The sequence below is a fragment of the Anabrus simplex genome, chromosome 1, assembly GCF_040414725.1.
Source record: "Anabrus simplex isolate iqAnaSimp1 chromosome 1, ASM4041472v1, whole genome shotgun sequence".
Classification (NCBI taxonomy): Eukaryota; Metazoa; Arthropoda; class Insecta; order Orthoptera; family Tettigoniidae; genus Anabrus; species Anabrus simplex.
This window is the reverse complement of record NC_090265.1, coordinates 1417752841-1417766254: the sequence shown is the minus strand read 5'-3', so window position 1 is coordinate 1417766254 and position 13414 is coordinate 1417752841.

Here is a 13414-nt window from a genome sequence, read left to right as displayed (position 1 = left end):
TGTCGTAAAGATAGACAGCAAACCAATGCCCACCACAATAGTGCAGGCCTATATGCCTACTAGTTCAGCGGATGATGAGGAAATCGGAAGAATATGTGAACAGATAGAAGATTTAATACAAAATGTAAAAGATGACGAGAATCTAATTGTGCTGGGAGACTGGAATGCAGTGGTAGGCGTAGGAAGAGAAGGCAGTACAGTAGGAGAATTCGGATTGGGAGAAAGGATCGAAAGAAGAACTCGGCTGGTTGAATTCTGCACTGATCATAATTTAGTCCTTACTAACACTTGGTTCAAATACTACAAACGACGGCTGTATACGTGGACGAGACCTGGAGACACTGGAAGGTGTCAAATAGACTTCATTATTATTAGGCAGAGATTCAGAAACCAGTTGTTAGATTGCAAAACTTGGAGTTGGACTTGGACAGACGTGGACTTTGATCACAACTTGTTGGTAATGAAATGCCATCTGAAGATGAAGAAATTGAAGAAAGGAAAGAACGCAAAAAGATGGGATCTAGACAAGTTGAAAGAAAAGAGTGTGAGGGATTATTTCAAGGAACATGTTGCACAAGGACTAAATGATAAGGGTGAAGAAGACACAATAGAGGAAGAGTGGATAGTCATGAAAAATGAAGTCATTAGGACTGCTGAAGAAATGTTAGGAAGGAAGAAAAGATCAACTAAGAATCAGTGGATAACTCAGGAGATACTAGACATGATTGATGAACGACGAAAATACAAGAATGCTAGAAATGGGGAGGGCAGAAAAGAATACAGGCGATTAAAGAATCAAGTGGATAGAAAGTGCAAGGTAGCTAAGGAAGAATCGCTGAAGGAGAAGTGCAAGGATGTCGAAGGTTGTATGGTCCTGGGAAAGGTAGATGCTGCATACGGGAAAATCAAAGAAACCTTTGAAGAATGGAAATCTAGGTGTATGAATATCAAGAGCTCAGATGGAAAGCCACTTCTAGGGAAATAAGACAAAGCAAAAGATGGCAGAAACATATCCAACAGTTGTATCATGGTAAAGATGTAGATAATGTCGTTCTGGAACAAGAAGAGGCTGTTGATGCTGTTGAAATTGGAGACCCAATCTTGAGGTCATAGTTTGACAGCGCTTTGAGCGATTTAAATAGGAACAAGACACCTGGAATTGATACCATTCCCTCTGAATTACTGACTGCCTTACGAGAAACCAGCATGGCAAGGTTATTCCATTTAGTGTGTAAGATGATGAGACGGGAGAAGTCCCATCCGATTTTCGGCAGAATGTTATTATACCTATTCCCAAGAAAGCCGCTGCTGACAACTGTGAAAACTATCGCACCCTTATTTTAGTATCTCATGCCTGCAAGATTTTAACACCTATTATTTACAGAGGAATGGTAAAACAAGTTGAAGCTGAGTTGGGAGAAGATCAATTTGGCTTTAGAAGAAATGTAGGAACAGGTGAAGCAATCCTGACTTTACGTCTGATCTTAGAGGATCTAATCAAGAAGGACAAGCTCACGTACATGCATTCGTAGATATAGAAAAGGCATTCGATAATCTTGATTGAATCAAGCTATTTAAGATTCTGAAGGTGACTGGGATTAAATACCGAGAACGAAGGATTATCTACAGTCTGTATGAAAATCAGTCTTCAGTGATAAGAATCGAGGGCTTTGAAAAAGAAGCAGCAATCGAGAAAGGAGTGAGGCAAGGCTGCAGTTTGTCCCCCATCCTTTTCAATGTCTACATAGAACAGGCAGTAAAGGAAATCAAAGAGGAATTTGGAAAGGGAACTACAATCCAAGCAGATGAAATCAAAACCTTGCGATTTGGCGATGATATTGTTATTTTATCTGAGACTGCGGAAGATCTCGAGAAGCTGCTGAATGGTATGGACAAAGTCTTGGCTAAGGAGTACAAGATGAAAATAAATAAGTCCAAAACAAAAGTAATGGAGTGCAGTCGAACGAAGGCAGGTGATATAGGAAATATTAGATTAGGAACCGAAGTCTTAAAGGAAGTAGATGAATATTGTTACTTGGGTAGTAAAATAACCAACGATGGCAGAAGTAAGGAGGACATAAAATGCAGACTAGCACAAGCAAGGAAGAGCTTTCTTAAGAAAAGAAATTTGCTCACTTCAAACATTGATATAGGAATTAGAAAGATGTTTTTGAAGACTTTCGTGTGGAGCGTGGCATTGCATGGATGTTAAACATGGACGATAACTAGCTCAGAAAGAAAGAGAATAGAAGATTTTGAAATGTGATGTTACAGAAGAATGCTGAAGGTGAGATTGATTGATCGAATCACGAAACTGAATCGAATTGGTGAGAGGAGACCGATTTGGCTAAATTTGATGGGAAGAAGAGATAGAATGATAGGACACATCTTAAGACACCCAGAACTTGTTCAGTTGGTTCTTAAAGGAAGTGTAGGTTGTAAGAACGGTAGGGGTAGACCAAGGTATGAATATGACGAGCAGATTAGAACAGATGTTGGATGCAATAGTTACGTAGAAATGAAAAGGTTAGCACAGGATAGGGTGGCATGGAGAGGTGCATCAAACCAGTTTATGGACTGGTGACTTAAACAAAAGCATCGCAATATTTAGTGAAATAAGTCATTAGTTGAAATTTCTCGCACCACATTACTTTCTCGTATGTTCACTACTTAATATGTTTTAGCATACGCTTGTAGAAGCTGCGACAAATCAAATTACATCTCACACGACGCGCTACTCCGCCAAGGACCGTAGTTACACTAATTGATTGTTAATATCACTATTACATAACCCGATGATGTCTGACTCCTGTTACTAGGTTCATTGGTTCCTCACTTCTGTTACGAAAACATTGCAATCGTTGGGCCGGGAGGAGTTGTGATCATGGAGACGAGTACTCGACTATGTTGTATGTTTCTAGCTGTCAGCGGAGAGATGGCCTGGAACGGCATTAGTAGACGAATAAGCTTAAGCGGATCTTTTATATGTAGAAGAGATCATAATATGAAGATACAGTTGGAATTCAAGAGGACAAATTGGGCAAATACTCATTTATATGACGAGCAGTAAGGGGACTGGAATAAATTATGAAGGGAAATGTTCAATAAATCCAAGTTCTTACAAAACGTTTCAGAAATAGCTATATAACAATTGATCAGAAATCGGCCATGTGGGCGACAGCACTAAATGCAGATCACTGACGACGGACTGACTGGATCTCTACAACAATGCCGTTGCAGGTGCTGTCTAGAAACTGTACATGATTCTGCTATGCGTACCGCCTAAGAAAAGTTCCGAAACGTCAGAACTACTCTACGTAAGGAATTATATAATTTTAGGCTTAATGATCAGCGTTCTGCGCGTCGGTTTCCAGGGCCCTAGTTTTGATTCCGGTGATGTTCACTGAATGTTGTTAATTCCTTCGGTTCAGCGACCGAGTATTTGGGCTCGTTTCCCTTAATTTACAAACAAGACACCATTCTACCGACCACCACAGGAAAGACGTAAGAGTGAATATAATTCTTCTCGTGAAGTTAGCGTCAGGAACGGCATCCTGCTGCAAAACTGTAGACCAAATACACGTCAAGTGGTGACCACTTAATTCCTGACCGTGTATAAAAACGGGACAAAGTTTGGACACACACACATAGGTGGTAAAGTTACGCAGTGTCTCCATTGATGGAATATAAGCTAAGAATAATCCTAACACGCCTGTGGGTGATGGTGCTAGAATAATCCAAGCTATCCCCTACCTGTCGTAAAAGATGACTAAAAGGCGACCGACGTGAACGTGTGTGCCACTTGCCTGAATCAGGGTCCTCACATCTTCTCCGTCTGACCTCCACTCTTGCTCTCTTCATATCTCAAGAGAGTTCTTCGTTTCCACGCCTTTTGCGGTCGTTCCTTTTCTTTTACTGTTATCTTCATTTTTTCGGAAGGCTAGAATTGTTCCTTTTTGCCCGATGATTAGATTTACTAGAGGAGTTGCCTAGCATTCCATCTTCTTAAAACAATAATCTCTACCTCCACCAATACTCCTAACCTTTCAGGACACGGTGAATATACAAGGCATTATTTTCCAGACATGCACGCTGTGGTCGGTTTGGATTAATAGCTCCCAATTTTGAACGAATACTAATCCCGAATCTCCAGTATAGGAGCAAAGAGGAAGTACCTCTAAAGTTGTAGATTTTACTAAGAACTAATCCCTCTTCGAGTTTGAGTAAGCTCAATATTGCTGGAATCATAGAAAGCTCCATACAGGACCTAGTTTACATGTATGCTATTAGATGGCGATGGCGAACATTGTCCATACTTATTTTTAAAATTTCTTCTGGCTATTGCTAGCCAGATGCATCCCTCGTAAGGCAGGCTCTCCAATGAGGGAGAGCGGCATCTGCTTTGTACTGCATAGGAAAATGCTTGTTTGTGTTGTGGACGATAGTGCCTGGTATAATACTTCGTCAAACCTTGAATTGCCTCGAGTTTTATGATTTGGAGGCTGTTGTTGAGGCCTACCAATTATAGTATCCTTCAGAAAATTCCTGCGCCCAGTAGGAAGGCTAGACCACAGGCAGGTCCGACCGGAAATTCATTCGTGGAATTTGTGCCGGTGGCAGTTCAGGACATGCTCTATCAGTAGCTCTCAAATGCTCTCGTACCTGTTCTGCTTCTGACTGTTCTCTATCCGGTGCATGTCCATGCGGTGACTGAGCTGTGCACTTCAATACCAAAAGCTCTTAATTGCTTTCAGTGTTAATAGCATGTATGAGGTCTATGTTCCTTTGTGCGAACTTTCCTGCATTTCCAATAAATCTTCAGTGAACAAGTCTTGATCTTACAATGAATATATGCGTCTAAAATTAATGTAATACCCCAAATAGTCGACTCTTCTGTGTAAGGTCCGTCTTCCATTAGAACACATAAATTTTGAGGTCTGAAGGGACGTATGTCGTAACAGCCTTTGAAGTTTCAACGAAATTTTCTTAGCAACAAGATAATCAAGAAACGTTTCTTTAGAGGAGTGAGTGGGAGGAATGTGGGGAAGAAGATTGACATTCAGAAAGAAAACTATCCGAAGAATTAATGACAGAAAATTCAATTCGAAAATCTGTTTCGGAATAAAAATTAGAAAATGTCACTCCTTGGAATGTTCGATTCGGAAATATGACCCTTAGCTAATCGTGGGTCATTGAAGAAAACAACAATTGCTAAACAGTTTGGAATCGCCATGTCAACATTATCAGCTGAGATTAAAGGGAGTGAAAAAATCATTCATGCATCTGTATCAGGTTCTGAAAAATATCTAAGTGACTTCGTCGTGAAAAGTATGTATATATATCGATAACGTTACTTCCAGAATGATTCATTCGTATGCGACTTTCCAAAGTATTTTAAGAACGTTTAGTTCATCTAAAGCAAGTCAGATCTGATTCCAATGGAAGGCAGTAATTCTGTTCATATTTACGAAGCCAAAGTGAAGTATGTATACTGAAGAAATTGGTTTTGGCGCTGATGACATTGGCGTGATGATGGGCAAACATTATTCATTATCCGATCTTATAACGGAAGAGTCCGAGCTTTGTATTGAAACGCATGATGGGTGAGGCGGGCATCGAACACCCCTATTCTCAATTGACCTCCCGTACCTGAGTGGATCCCGTTCCAGTACTTGAACCAATTTTCAAATTTCTTGGCAGAACCGGGAGTTAAACCCACGCATCCGACGGTTGCAGCTAGTCACATTAACCGGTACACCAATGAGACGGACTTGATAATTGTACTGACGAGAGTATGACACTATCTGTGAAACTGGGAGTAAATTTGCGTGGTAGTTGTGCACCCTCATGATGTTATTACAGTAAATTATTAGGCCAGTCAGTCTCGAAATAAAACTCTCCAACATATTCATGGTAGTTTATATAATTGATGGGTATCTTCGACTAACAAGTCGTCGGGTGCCTAAGGCGGTAGAATTCGAAATACACAATCAATCAATCAATCAATCAATCAATCAATCAATCAATCAATCAATCAATCAATCAATCAATCAATCAATCAATCAATCAATCAATCAATCAATCAATCAATCAATCAATCAATCAATCAATCAATCAATCAATCAATCAATCAATCAATCAATCAATCAATCAATCAATCAATCAATCAATCAATCAATCAATCAATCAATCACTACTGACCTGCATATAGGGCATTCGCCCAGATGGCAGATTCCCTATCTGTTGTTTTCCTAGCCTTTCCTTAAATGATTGCAAATAAGTTGGAAATTTAAGCAACGTCTCCCTTGGTATGCATTTTCTATAGCTAACTCTCCTTCCTATAAATGAATATTTGCCCAGGTTTGTCCCCTTGAATTCCAACTTTATCTTCATATTGTGATCTTTCCTACTTTTAAAGACATCACTCAAACTTATTCTTCTACTAGTGTCATTCCACGCCATCTCTCCACTGACAGCTCGGAACATACCACTTAGTCGAACAGCTCATTTCCTTTCTCCCAAGTCTTTCCAGCCCAAACTTTGCAACATTCTAGTAACGCTACTCTTCTGTTGGAAATCATTCAGAACAAATCGAGCTCCTTTTCTCTGGATTTTGCCCAGTTGTTGAATCACGTAATCCCATATGCTGGGACCATACTCTAGTTGGGGTCTTACCGGAGACTTATATGCCCTCTCATTTACATTCTTACTAAACCCCTAAACATCCTCATAACCATGTGCAGAGGACTGTACGCTTTATTTACATTCATATTTATGTGATTACCCCAATGAAGATCTTTCCTTACATCAACACCCAGGTACTCACAATTATCCCCAAAGGAAACTCTCACCCCATCAACGCAGTAAAACTGAGAGGACTTTTATTATTTGTGAAACTCACAACCTGACTTTTAACCTCTTTTATTATCATACCACTGCCTGCTTCCCATCTCGTAACATTATCGAGGTCATTTTGCAGTTGCTCACAACCTTGTAATTTATTTATTACTCTGTATAGAATAATATCGTCTGCAAAAAGCCTTATCTCTGATTCCACAACTTCGCACATATCATTGATATATTTAAGAAAACATAAAGGTCCAATAATGCTACCTTGAGGAATTCCCCTCTAATCCGCCTACTCTAATTCTCCGAGATCTATTTTCAGGAAATATAGTCACCCATTCAGTCACTCTTTTGTCAAGCCACATTGTACTCAATTTTGCCAGTAGTCTCCCATGATCTACCCTATCAAATAGATCATTCGCGATATAGTCCATATTACCTCCTGTATCCAGGGTATCTGCTATATCTCGCTGGATTCCCACAAGTTGTCTTTATTATATCCCCCGAAACCTTATCAGTTCCAGCTGCTTTTCTAGTTTTCAACTTTTGTATCTTACTGTAAGTATCTTTGTTGTCACAGGTAAATTTTAATGCTTCTTTTGGATTAGTCTCCTCCTCTACCTGGACATTATCCTTTTAACATACAATATTTACATACTGCTGACTGAATACTTCTGCCTTTTTAAGATCCATACATACACACTCTCCTTGTCGATTAATGATTCCTGGATTGTCCTTCTTGGATCCTGTTTCTGCCATAACATACCTACACATACATTTACATTTTTCACTAAAATTTGTATGGCCGCCAATTATGCTTGCAATCATGTTATACTTAGCTGACTCCTTTGCTAGATTCAATTTCCTAGTAAGTTCCTTCAATTTCTCCTTACTTCCACAGCCATTTCTAATTCTATTTCTTTCCAACCTACACCTCCTTCTTAGTTTCTTTATTCTCTGTTATAATATAGTGAATCTTTACCATTCCTTTCCGCCTTTAAAGGTACAAACCTATTTTCACATTCATCAACAATTGCTTTAAACCCATTCCAGAGTCTGTTTACATTTTTATTTATCGTTTTCCACCGATCATAGTTACTTAATATAACTCCCTCATGCCTGTTTTATAAGCAATATGGTACTGCCTAATAGTCCTAATTTTAAAAATTCCTTTCTTTCACATTTATTTTAAATACTATAAAAATAGCTTCGTGATCTCTAATACCATCGAGCACGACGTTTGGGGTTCAATTCTCCATTTTTCCTTCCCTCGAATAATTATGTCATGAATTTTATTCAGATTCTCCCTGTTAAGTATTTTTAAATGCTCATTTATAAACTTTAATCAATATTTTCCGAAAAATCAGGAAGCATTTAATACCCAACATCATTTTCTAAATATACTTCCAAATTTGTTTTCACAGTGCTTTATACAGAGTATTGCATATGGAAAAAGGTATACAGTCCTTATCATGTGAATAATCAAGAAATAAGGCACTGGAATAATATTCGTAATAACTAGCTTCGATTAAACGACTATAAGTCGAGGAATAAATAAAATAACAACTTTGGAATTTATTTGCCTCTTTTACGTTTCTTATTCTCTCACGGTGTGTTTATCATTTACACTCTTTTTAATCTTCGTGACACTATTTGTGACTGATTTGTGGCAGGGTTTGATGGTCTTTGTTGTATGAGGGCAGGCACCCAAGATACATTTTAATAAAACAACTTGAGAATAAGCGTACAAATCAGCACATTTATCACAAAATAAATCTGGTGGTAAATAGAAGAATAAAAGAAATATGTCCCAAGTACCTGTAACGATTTTATTAAAAGCTACGCAATTTATATAAAATAATGGGAGTGCAGAGGAAATATTCCAGTATTAACATAGCGGATTACATGGATGATACAAAGATTGGGAAAATAGAATATTTAGAGATGAAGTTTTAATCATGATCCGCTTTGTAAGGATAAAAGAAGAGTAGTATTAAAAGAAGATATCATGGGCAACAATTTATATATTAAAAATTAACATTTGAAGTTTCAATGTCTTCGTATTCTGAGACGTTATTTAAAGAGAATTAGATATAAAGTTAAAAAATAAGTATTTTATTTACCGAATAATACATAAAATAGTCTAATAGAGAGTGATTATTAACGCATTAGGATTGAACGTTGTAGAAATAATTCCTCAAACCATTTACGGTACAATACAATATCATTAATAAAAACTGGGGCTAAGAATATGTTCAGTATAGACTACAGTGGAATGTCATGATGTTCAACACCAACACCAAAATTGTCTTGCTGTTTTGAAACCATTCTATTATTTTTTTGCTAGTGGCTTCAGGTCGCACCGGCACAGAGAGGTCTTATGGCGACGATAGGATAGAAAAGCCCTAGGAGTTGGAAGGAAGCGATCGTGGCCTAAATTAAGGTACAATCCCAGCATTTGCCTGGCGTGAAAATGGGGAAACCACGGAAAACCATCTTCAGAGCTGCCGAAAGTGGGATTCGAACCCACTATCACCCGGGGGCAAGCTAACAGCCGCGCACCCCTGACCGCTTGGCCAACTCGCCCGGTGAGATCATTCGAAAGAGCTAGGAAGTTATGTACGAATTATTGCAGTCCACAAGAGGAAAAAAGGGAATTTAATATAAAGGGACGCGTATATGTCAGATAAGAAATAATTATGTGACCAACAAGAACCCTTGAAAAGGAATACTTGCATTTACCCGATTCCTTTCAGGTCTCCATCAAGGTAAGGTAATTATCCCGAAAATTGTTACGGATAATACGAATACGATAATCCACCTCATTTAATTCATACAATACTTTCTCGGCGTCACTGAAGTTCACATATTCATTTTGTAGCATCTCTAGATCAAATAAAGGATCTTACTCTTCTTTTCCGTTGTCTTTAGTACTGGTAAAAATATTTTCAGATTGTCGAGATTAACTTGTACTACTTAAATCACACCGTCCTTTGTATGACAAAATGGATTATTCTGACTCTGATGTTGTCTCGAAGAACATTGCAGTACTAAACAGCTTCGTATCTCTGCTGGGCTATTACATTGAAAGAGAAACGTAAAAAAAAGTATTCTACAAACACGCCCATATACACGAATGTAATACCTTCACAAAAACAAAGGGTTCGCTCCCTGTATCTACAAACAAAGTTTGGTGCATATTATTCCAACAAGTTTAAAACCAGTGCCGGTGTGTGACTTGTAAACACAAGCGAGGAACATCTAGTTTAAATGTAAATGGAAGTTCTCTTCCTGCGGACCTTATATCTTGGGAGTCCTTCGTGTATTACGACGTGGAGAAGGAAAGTTTACTCTTGCATTAAGTTTACAAAAACTTATAATATTTAAAGGAACATATAAGATCTCCAAAATGTTCAAAGGATTTATTTTGGTAATTGTGTTTATTTTAATATGGTACGTTGTATTAAACATATGAGCTTTGTGTACCTATATTGTGATTCTCAAGTAACTAGGATCGTTAATTGATGATCTTCTTGCACCTTTCACACCATACTAAAAATATGGGATTTGATGCTAGGAAGGATTATTTTATCTCATTTCTCCTGAAGATTGGAGACGGTCTACTTGAACATACAAGAGACTACTCTTATGTCCATCCTCAGTTAGTCGGACAGGGCGATATCCTGGAATTTGTGTATGGAAATATGATTAGGTACGTTAATGATAGCGCGATTACTAACCACTGGATCCTCCCACCCAAGGATAAATATTTCGCTGAAATCTACCGTCAAGTCCTTTTACTCTCGACCGGCGAAACCTGCGAGTATCTCTCAGTTGTCAATATCATCATTGATGAGAGTGACGTCGAACTTCAATACCCGAAGGATTACCTCAACTCCATCGAGGCATCGGGTCTACCACTCCATCGTATCCATCAAAAGTGTAACGCTATCTTCATTCTGAAGTGGAACTTCAGAACGCCACCAACGAAATCATTAACGGGACCTCTACCCATACTGTGTCAAGTATCTTGAGTGGCCGCTCTAAAGGCAATGAGATTCTAATCCTATGAGGCAATCCTGCACCTATCAAAGGCTTCTTTCCGTTCCGATTTGAGCGCTTGCAGTTCCGTTTCCTTCTGGGCTTCGCTATGACCATCAATTCCTCACAGAGCCAGTTACTCTCTCGGGATGGCATTTATCTCCCGAAGCCGTGATTCATGCGCGGCCAATTTTATGCTGTCATGAGCTGCTCCCGTTTTGTGGTTGGGGTACGACTTTTAATTGCTCCAGTAAAAGACATAGTAGTCACCGTAGATGGTTCCATTCGAACTAAGAATGTGGTCAACCATGAATTTTTCAATGAATTAATAGATATCATTTTCAGTATAACACCATCTCCCAATCTTTGTCATGTACTGTTGCATTAATTTACTCCAGTTTCAATATTTTAACATTGATCCACATCAACAACCTTTCTTCTTTATTACTATAATTTACGCCCGGCTCCATAGCTAAATGGTTAGCGTGCTGGCCTTTGGTCACAGGGGTCCAAGGTTCGATTCCCGCCAGGGTCGGAAATTTTAACCATCATTGGTGGCATGGGGGCTGGGTGTATGTGTTGTCTTCATCACCATTTCATCCTCATCACGACGCGCAGGTCGCCTACGGGGGGCAAACCAAAGACCTGCACCTGGCGAGCCGAACCCGTCCTGGGATCTCCCGGCAATAAAAGACATGCACCATTTGATCTTACTTCTCACTACTATATATAAAAATGTATGTATGTATGTATGTATGTATGTGTGTAAATGACACATCTCCTCCTAAACCACTGGAGCAATTTCAACCAAACTTGGTACAATTATGACTTACTATCAGGAGACGAGCACTGTGGGGGTAAGCCATCCGTAGCTCCCTTAGGAGTGGGGGTCAGGGGGGGGCAAGCTATAAAAATAATTGAAAAAGGTGTCGAATCCACAGTTTTCGGAGTCACTGAGATGAATAGTGACACTCCCGATCTTTTAAAAGTCAAAGTTCAGCTCCTTTTTGGATATGGACGAGTGGGGAATGATGTATAAAATTAAACGAAAATAGTGTCGAATACATAGTTTTCAGGGTCGCCGAGGTCGAATTGTGCACTCCAGATTTTTAGTATCAGGAGACAAACCAAGTGGGCGTAAGACAGCCCTGGAACCCTTACGGGGGGGGGCGAGGGGGGTCAGATATACAAATTAACGAAAATAGCGTCAAATCCATACTTTTCGGTGTCGCTGAGATGAATAGTGACACTCCGGATTTTTTAAAAGTTCAAGTTCAGCCCTCTTTTGGGGTGGGGGCGAGGAGGGAGTGATATATAAAATTGAAGGAAAATAGTGTCCAATACATAGTTTTAGGGGTCGCCGAGGTGAATTGTACACTCCGCATTTTTAGTATCAGGAGACAAACCACGTGGGGGTCAGACAGCACAGAAACCATTAGTGGAGGGGGGGGGGGGTTGGCGAGGGGGTTCAGATATGCAAATTTACGAAAATAGTGTCGAATCCATATTTTTTCGGGGTCGCTAAGATGAATAGTGACACTCAGGATTTAAAAAAAAGTCCAAGTTCAGCCCCGTTTGGGGTGGGGGCGAGAGGGGGATTGATATATAAATTTAAAAGAAAATAGTGTCGAATACATAGGCCTACTTTTCGGAGTCGCCGAGGTGAATTGTACACTCCGGATTTTTAGTATCAGGAGACAAACCACGTGGGGGTAAGATGGCCCAGGAACCCTTAGGAGCGGGGGGACGATGGGGGTGAGGTATTAAAATCATCGAAAGTAGTGTCGAATCCATACTTTTCGAACTCACTGAAATGAATAGTGACACTACGGAATTTTTAATGTCCAAGTTCAGACCCTTTGGCGTGGGGGCGATGGGGGTAATATATAAAAATAACAGAAAATAGTTTCGAATCCATAGTTGTCGGGGTCGCTAAGATGAATAGTGACACAACAGATTTTTATCATCCGAGTACAAAGCACGTGGGGGTAATACACCCCCAGGAACCCTTAGGGTCAGTGGGGCGAGGGGGCTGAGATATAAAAATTATCGAAAGTCGTGTCGAATCCATACTTTACGGGGACGCTGAGATGAATAGTGACACTCAGGAATTTTTTAAAATCCAAGTTCTGACGCCTTCTTGGGGGGGGGGGCGATAGTGATATATAGAAATAATAAAAAATAGTATCGAATACATAGTTTTTGGGGTCGCTGAGATGAATATTGACACTCCGGATTTTTAGTATCAGGAGGCAAACCACTTGGGGGTAATACACCCCCAGGAACCCTTAGTGGCGGGGGGGGGCGAGGGGCTGAGATATAAAAATCATCGAAAATAGTGTGGAATCCATACTTTTCGGAATCACTGAGACGAATAGCGACACACCGGAAATTTTTAAAGTCCTAGTTCAGCCCCCTTCGGGGTGGTGGCGATGTAGGAGTGATCTACTGTATACAAATAATCGAAAATAGTGTCGAAAACATAGTTTTCGGGGTCGCCGGGTTGAATTGTTCACTTCGAATTTTT